Consider the following 8868-nt stretch of genomic DNA (forward strand, 5'->3'; position numbering starts at 1 on the left):
AAATTAGTGATTCACTCACCAATTAGTGATTTCTATTTATTTCGATAAATTTTATCTCATTAATTATCGTCTCTTTGTTTACCATATATAGTTTTAAAAAAAATCAACTCTGTCTTATGACCTGCCATAAATTGGCATTTAAAGAGTTTGATAAACTCAAGAGAAAGCCCTCATACAAAAACTTCCATTTTAAATGACGACGAGGCAATTTCCAATGTTGGTACAGTGAATACCTTACGCAGTCTTTTGAATGGGCGCAATTGTAAAAAATATTGATAAAGATGGTCGTTGAGATTTAATTTTTCGAGTAATCACGAACGAAAATTTCCTGATGTGACGGGCAAAGTGAACAGAAAAGTTACGGACCAAGCTAAAATCCTCCCACGAGAGGTGCAAGCCTGATTCATGCTGCAAAGTGTTGAGTATCTTATGCTCAATTCGTGATTAATTATTTATATTGCATTTTCTGCAGTATAAAAACATAAAGATCAAAGAAAATTTGAAAATTTAATCAAACTTTTTGAATTTTTCATGATTTTTTTTTGAATTTTTTAAACAATTTTGTTAATACCTATAACGTTTCTGTCTCACCTGTTGATGTTGCATATGGTGTATTGTGTCTCTGGGTCTCTCCGGCCTGGACTCCCCCATCAGGTGGTGTTGGGTTCCGGAGGAGGAGGATCCCACGCACCTCTCCCCCATGTATTTGAGGAAAATGAGGAGGACGATGGAGACGAAGAAAATGAGGTAGAATGTTCCGACTGCCAACAGGGCCGCATAGATCCCGTCCTGGAAGCGCAAACTAGAACCCATCCTTCTTACCTAAGTTCATTAGCGAATTATGGCATAATACAGACTTTTTAAAAATCTCAACGAGCATGGAGAACAGTATGACCGGTCTCAAGAAATGCGTCAATGGGCCGACCCCCCTTCTCAAAAAAATTGTAAGGCCGTCTCTGCTTAAATTGTTGCATTCACCATCCAAACTGTTTTGTTAAAAAAGCACAGCTCTTTTGGGTGCGCTGTTTTTAGATTGATGATACGTTACTACATTAAGAAGGAGCGCTTTTGAACTTATTCTGACATTCAAGATAATAAAACAATTACAGAAACATTGCTTACCCTGAAATGAGAGAAAATCCTCAAAATCATTTGAAGAGGTTCATTCACCGCTGACTGAAACATAATATCAATTTCAAGTGTTAAATTCTTTTTGTTTTTTCTCGAGTGCAATATTAGAAGAAGGAGGGATACGGCGCTCATAGCTCTATCCCTTCAACTCTCAAGAGGGAGGTTTTTGTCATTTGTACTATTGGATGTTTTTTTTAATTCCCACCGCCTCTCTTTTTGGTACCTATTAACGAACTGTCACCCCTATAATGAATTAAATCAACGGTTAACCTTAAGTAGATTTTGTACCGAGTAACGAATCTCCTTTTTGCAAAACGGGGAGTTAAAAGGATATGATGTTTTATTCAATGACATCTAGGTTATCAAAAATTTCTGAGAAAAGCTCCAACCAAATCAAAGCAAATACCTGAAAGAATGCTTTGATTACCTTTAATACTATTTAAAATGGGTTCAGGCAAATGTTTTCTTCTTTCATTACGAGGCCAAACCGTGCACTGAATAAGCGCTCAATTTGGTGTCACTATGTTTCTGGACTCCAGACACAAGTCTTTAAACATAGTCAAATATGCAAGTAGATTCCGTAATTCTAAGATTCTAAGATTTCCGCGTAAAGTATAATTTGTCGGCACTTTAGTTTTATTGCGAGTTCTGCAACGAGTGAATAAAGCTAATTGTTCCGGATTCTGAAAATATGAACTGATTCCGCAAGTATAAGCAGATTCAACTAATATAACGATTGTAGTGTTAGTTGTGATACCGAACTGAACCAGTCCTTTCGTGAACAATTTGGAGCAATAGCTGGAATTGTTATCTTGAAAATCTGGAATTAAAAAGCGAGAGTTTTATTGTGAGACCTTTTTTAGTGAAATCTAATAACAAATTTTAAATCAATGTCCAACTAAAATCGTGGATGTACCAGTTTAGTTTTTGGAAAAAATGATATTTAATAATAATTCAGCATTTTAACCCACGAAACAATTACAATTACCTTTGTTTTTATTTCATTCGTTCAGTATTTGATATTAGAAAGCCGTTCATTTTTTCAGTATTTGAGATCCGAAATGTTGCGAATTCCGCGACAAATCTTATTTCGGCCCGATGTAGATTTCACAAAATGCAGTCTCGCCTCGTAATGTTTTCAGTTTTTGAAAAGATTCGGCTCACTTGCAGTTTTCGGTTGCTGAATTGCACGTTTGCATAAAAAATAATATAAATTATCCAAAATGATTCACTCAAGTATTTGTCCAAAAGGATCCAAAAGTACCAATGCTCTCAATTTCAATTTTCTATATTTTTGGCGCTCGAATGTTTCGGAAAAAAGTTTTAAAATTTCAAAAGACTGAAACAAAAAGTTTAATAATTATCGAAATTCTAGATTATTTTATCATAATTCTCTTTTTCAACGTTTGAAACAAAAAATTTTTTTTCAACGTTTGAAACCAAAACATCAGATGGCTGAAAAAAATTGTCAAAAACAATTTTTTAAACAGTCAAAAATGACGAGACGAAAACAACTATCCAAAGCTTTCTTTCTTCAAAACTTTGAAGAATGTCCAGGTCGGCGAGATTTTTTTTTCTCAAATCATACAGTTAACATACCGCGAAACAAGGATAGCTCGTTACTGTGAAGTAGCACAGCACAGAATGTTCCGAACATAGCCTGAAAAGAGTTTTCTAGAATTTAGGCAGATTCGACAGTCATAATAAAAAGATCAAATTGGAAAACAAGTTTTGTAAAAAAAATTTATAGAAAATTGAAAAAAAATCTTTAAAAATCAGAACAAAAAATTCAACAAATTTTTTTAAAGAAAAGTTTTGAATTTTAAAAAATAAAATTTTAAAGTTTTTGATTCTCAAAATGGCGCACACAAACTCCGAAAGTTTACTTTTCTCTCGTTTCATTTCGATCGCTCATTTTATTTGCTTAAACTTAGACCAAAAATTGAAATTTAAAGCGGGTTTTTCTTAATACATAAAAAACTTTTCCATATTGTTTTTTTAATTTACTCACATTACGAAAAGGGCTTTCTAATGAAATATTACTTAATAATGGTCGGAAAAGAAAGAGCCAGCACTCCATAAAAATTCAATAACGGTGCTTATATAGACATTAATCTATCCTATTGAACTGTTCAATCAATAGTTTCCTTTCATGAATTTCAATGTTTACGCTTAAAGTTTATTTTTGCTTTGCTTAAGATTGATCAGAACTTTAATGCTTTTGTTACTAAACACGATGCACAGAAATCCTGATTTCTTAAACAAATATGAGCCAGCGAGGCATACAGGATATCAAGTTTTAATTACTTCAAGCTGAAAGTTTTTTGTGCGTTTACACAAAATGTTGCTAGTTGAATAGTTGCTAGTTGTATGTTAAAAATATTTTATTTTTTTTTTACAGAAAAAACTCTGCTAGCAAGGAGAGCAAAAGGCCTGATAGTGGGCCCGCAGTACAATTTTTATGAAAATCAAATTGGACGAGAACTTTCATAAACAAGAAATCTTTACAAGAAAACTTTTTTTTGAACTTTTCAATTTTATAGTTTAGGAAAAAATATTCGATGGCTAATTAGTTGCAATTTTTTTGAAGACAAAAAATATAGAAATATTCTTTGACAATTGTTTCACCATTAATTTTTGTCTGCTTCATGAACTTGTGTTCACGTTTCCTTCTATTTTTTTCCGTTTTCTTCTACTTATTGTTATCTGTTATAATTCTGTTATTTTTTTAAATAAAGTAAACACAGCACAGATGTCAAAGCTAGAAAAGGCAACACAGAAGTCAAAACTAGAGAACAGTCGCATTAAATTTGTTTTTTTTTTCAAAAGTCAACTTTGACGAAAATTTTTAAGAAAAAAAAAGAAGTCACCAGCGGAGCCGCAAAAAATATCTTGCTTCGAAAAACATCTCGATAGCAACCAAAAACTACAGAAAACTTAAAAATTCGACCCTGCTTTCAGAAAAATTACCAATATTGTTCAGCGACCTTTTGACATTAAAAGTAAAACTAAAAACTAGTATTACAAGTTGAATCGAATAAAAACATATACTCTAGAGAATTTTTTGCTCTTTACAGTAATTTTAATAAAAATTGTGAACTAATTTTCAATGTTGAACTTCTGGGTTAGTGTGAAACTCCCTGATTTAAACTAAAACTTCTGGATTAGCCTGAAAAGTTACAACTTGCCAAATCACTCCATTATTCACTCGATAGAGTGAGAGTAAAAATTAGTGATTCACTCACCAATTAGTGATTTCTATTTATTTCGATAATTTTTATCTCATTAATTATCGTCTCTTTGTTTACCATATATAGTTTTTAAAAAAAATTCAACTCTGTTTTATGACCTGCCATAAATTGGCATTTAAAGATTTTGATAAACGCAAAAGAAAAACCTCATACAAAAACTTCCATTTTAAATGACGACGAGGCAATTTCCAATGTTGGTACAGTGAATACCTTAACAATACTTTCTTCTAGAAACCAAACTTTAGATACAAACTCTCCACTCACAAACAACATTGAAGAAAACAGATTTTATTTATAAAATATATGTCTATTGAATGGGCGCAATCGTAAAAAATGTTGATAAAGATGGTCGGTGAGATTTAATTTTTCGAGTAATCACGAAAGAAAATTTCATGATGTTACGAGCAAGGTGAACAGAAAAATTACGGACCAAGCTAAAATCCTCCCACGAGAGGCGTTTAGGGGGAGGGTGTTACTTTGTCCTGAGCTCGAAATTTCACCCAACCAAAATAGAGCATTTTACATGCAGCGCTTAGCAAATTTGATTTAAATTGAATGCTGGGGTGGAGATCTTAACTTGGTTTATTTGGGGAGATGGGGTGTGTGGGGGAGGATGTTAACTTGATCCAAAATTACTAATAAAACTGCAGGTGAGGGGAGACAAAATAGCCAAAAAATCTTTTGTTTTTTGTCTGCCGTTCAATTTTTTTTGTATTAAACATTAATATGACTAACACTTGAGAATAATACGCACAGTAGTTCGGCAATTTAAGATTTAAAAAAAAACTAATTTTCAGTAGGGCAAGCGTTGCCAGCAAAGCACTTTTCTTATACTTTAAGGAAGTTATAGAACATGGTTAACAGAAATTTTTGGTTGATTTGGCATCGAAAATTGTTTAATGATTAATGACAAAAAAATAACATCTTTCACATGAAAATACCTGCAATAAATTTTTTGATGCGGAAAACGCGTCTTCTTAACATTACACTATTCCCTAGGGGCGGATATAGGGTGGGGTACCAAACTCTTGGCGCAGACGCCCCTCTCAGGAATTTGACACTACCAACCCAAAGCGTCCCCCCTTCGGTATTATTTTATGACATCCATTTTTGGCTGACCAACCTCAAATTTTCTAAAGGCGCCTTTGGCGCCAATATATTCTACTGTTGAAGGGAAGCGCGCCGAAAAAAAAAGCTTTTTGAAAACCCGCTCCCCCCCCCCTCGAGAAAACCCTGGATACGTCCTAACGACCAAATGTCTAAATCTATACCTAACCACCTTATGTTTCGTGCCTTAACTTAAATTCTGAAGTCACATTCGGAAAAATCTCAACTTTTGTCGGCATGTAATCTCGGGCTGAATAATCTAGATATTTCAATCAAAGTTTCCGAAATGACTTTTCTCACATTTCAAGCTGTCATCAAATCCAGCCCAGGGCAGAACTGAGCAAAGATATAACAAAATAAGAATAAAGAAAGTGAGCTAATTAATTCAGTCAAAATTCAACAAATAAGTTAATTATAAAAGAACGAAAAATAACATTCAGATAAAAGATTTAATTTAGATATTTGCGGCACAATCATGCTTTCTCGAAGAATTGAACTTTATTGAAGTGCTGGAAATCATAAACTGCTGGAAATCATAAAAGCTGCTTTTAAAATTGGGCATTTTCAGTCGCGTCTTTGAAGTAATCAGCCATCAAATAAAGTGGCTCAGACATAAAGAAATGGTAGACTTTTTTAACCCTGGCGCACAGAGCGAAGGTGTAGGTGATTATTATGATGAATATTCATCGGCGCGTAATTTATCCCGGATAGGTCGAAAATATGACGAATGCAGAAAAAGTAAAGCGTCCTGGCGCAGGCGATGCAAATGATAATAATAAAGGAAATTAAAGCGGACAGTTTGCAGAAATCAAAAATTGCAAATATGATTCTCAAGATGAACCTTGAAAGTTGTGGATTGAAAATAGCGCGTGTGTTCTTTAGCAAGCTATATTTATCTTCGTCATGTTTTCATGAGAGTGTCAATGATTTTTTTGAGGGGGGGTTTAACAAATTCAGGAATTTTTCCAGAAAATTTGTCGCCTCTTTTTTTAAGTTCACCAAATTGATTTCACGGGCTTTTGTAAAACTAGAACACACAAAATGGGCAAAATTTGTTTCTTTAGATTGTTGAATTAGATTCAATTGATTTAGGGTTTTTCGTTTTCTCCAACTTTGCATGATCATCAAATTTATGGATTAACTAGTGGTTTTACACTGTTAATTATGGACACTGCATATGTTTGTTCCAGCCTAATTAGTCCGCATGCCAATTTTTGTAACGATCGGACAATGTGAACAACATTATTTTGTATAAAAAAATTGCAGGTGGGGGAAAGAGCCGTGATTTATTTGTTCCGACTAATGAAAATGAGGAGGAAATTTCTATTCGTTTGTGTTATAGTTTTTTTTTTAATTTTTTTTTGTTTTACACGCAAAATCAGGTAGCACAAATAAACAGCTAATAGTGTCGGGTGATATATCAGTGATATAACCTTCAGTCGTGATTCGAATGACCTTAAATTTTTTCAAAAAAAAATTCTCAATCTCGTGAAAAACCCGTTTCAAAATTTTGATTTCTGGTCTTATTTCGAGCGAACAAGGTGAGCGAGACAGGCTTAAGCTAGCTTATTTATGCTTAGTTTAAGCCGTGAAAACTTAGTTTTACTTGAGTAAAGTTTGTTTTTGGAGTTTGTTTGCGCCATTTTGGGAATCAAAAACCTTCCAATTTTTTAACAAAATATAAAAAGTTTCTGCAAAAAAAATTCTGTTGAAATTTTTTTTCGATTTTTTAACGTTTTTTTTTAAATTCCTTTTTCTACAAAAACTGTTATCCAATTTGCGTATTTTTTGTGACTGGTGAATATTGCACTGTAACCGGCTATCCTTATTTCAATTGAAAAACTACTGGGCTCTTTTCTTCACCCCCCACCTCCCAAACCGGGAGTCTCGAAATGCGAATTCATCTTCATACTTACCCTTGTTACACTGTAAAATTGACGCTTGTGCGAAGTTGGGGCGGGGGGGGGGTCGTTTCTTGATATGTCTTCAAAAAAATTGCAGAAGGTTTTCAATTTTAAGCGGTTAAATTAGACATTAGCTTGCCAATTGACACATGTGCTAAATAGACCACTATTTCTCACCTTTAAAAAATGATAAATAGTCTGTCGTCGTAGATGTTGTCTTCTCTGCAATCGCGGTAGACGGAACTTAAAAGTCTCATATGTGGTGATAGGTGTTATATCCCCTATTGAACTTTAGTAATACACCACAAATACAAATGCGCCAACACAAACAACAAACTAGTCGATAAACCATTTAATTCAATTTGTTCAATTGCAAAGTTCCTTTGAAAGGGACGGTTTAAAGTGGGTAGTTTTGGACAATAACCCGAAAGGTTTTCGAGTTGAATTTAAAATGTTGCCGCCTATGAGCAATCAAAAAATTAAGTCCAAAAACTGAATTAAATTTCTGTTATCTGCTTATAGCCAATTAGTTATAATTGTAATGTTTTTGGAAAAATGAAATTCTCAGATCAATTTGTGAAGCTGAGAGAAGTTTTTGCTACGAGGTTTTTTTGTGTTGTTTTTATGCTGATCGCAAAGATATGCTTATAAGAAATGTTCAAAAAACATAGGAAATGAACCTATAAGTTGTCAAAAGAACTCACGATAAAGAAGTCAATAAATCTGTATGACGCGAAAACATCGAATTTCGATGAATTGGGATGAAATTTTTGAGTACTCTTCTTTCACCAACTTTTTTGCAGGGAAAACAATTTCTAAGTGATTTATCAAAGGCAGATTCGCGGTTCTAAAGTGAGTTTTTTAGCTTTCCAGCCCATTGAATGATACCCTAGAGAATAGAAGCTATTTTTATAAAGTGGCAATTGATCTATGTAAGAGAGACGGAAAGTTAACACAAAGAGAAAGAAAGTTAATACAAAGAGAAAAATTTCGGGATGAGTGATTTTCCGCTGAAATCAGCAGTGAACATTTTTTTTGCTTTGGTAGCAAAAAAGCTAGCTTGAAAATTGGCCAGCCGGCTATTGTGTTGTTGCTAATTGGATTAGGCCCGCAATCAACAGGAAAATAATAGCAACCCGCTGAAAATAATTGCAACCCTCTGAAAACAATAGCAACTCTCTGATGGTATGCAAACAAAAAGAAAGAAAACTGTTTAGAAAACTGCGAGCACCATTCAAAACTGCAAGTGAAGTAGCGGACAAAGGCAGGCTGATCGCGGGCTTAAAAGTTCTGAAAAACCGGTTGCGTTTTTGAGCGTTTCACTTGCGTTGTTGGCGAGCTTGAGAGCAGCGACCGCAAAATGCTGCAGTTTTTTTTAAAGTAATTTTCTCTTAATATTTTTGCTCTTATAACTGCCCCATCTTCATGTTTTTGCTCAAAAGAAATCTCGAAACCCGAATTGAAACAATTTGGGA

At 33.9% G+C, this 8868-nt stretch overlaps 1 long non-coding RNA gene across 1 annotated transcript; it reads right to left on the bottom strand.

Moving 5' to 3' along the window:
• Positions 1-597: 597 nt before the first annotated feature.
• Positions 598-8538, bottom strand: LOC134844420 (uncharacterized). Its single transcript, XR_010162683.1, has 4 exons — positions 7571-8538; positions 5790-6330; positions 1123-1176; positions 598-822 (listed from the first exon to the last, which is right to left on the bottom strand). It is a non-coding gene; the product is annotated as an uncharacterized LOC134844420 (long non-coding RNA).
• Between the last annotated feature and the right edge of the window lie 330 nt (positions 8539-8868).

Source organism: Symsagittifera roscoffensis, chromosome 4 (genome assembly GCF_963678635.1).
Source record: "Symsagittifera roscoffensis chromosome 4, txSymRosc1.1, whole genome shotgun sequence".
In the NCBI taxonomy this organism is placed as follows: Eukaryota; Metazoa; Xenacoelomorpha; order Acoela; family Convolutidae; genus Symsagittifera; species Symsagittifera roscoffensis.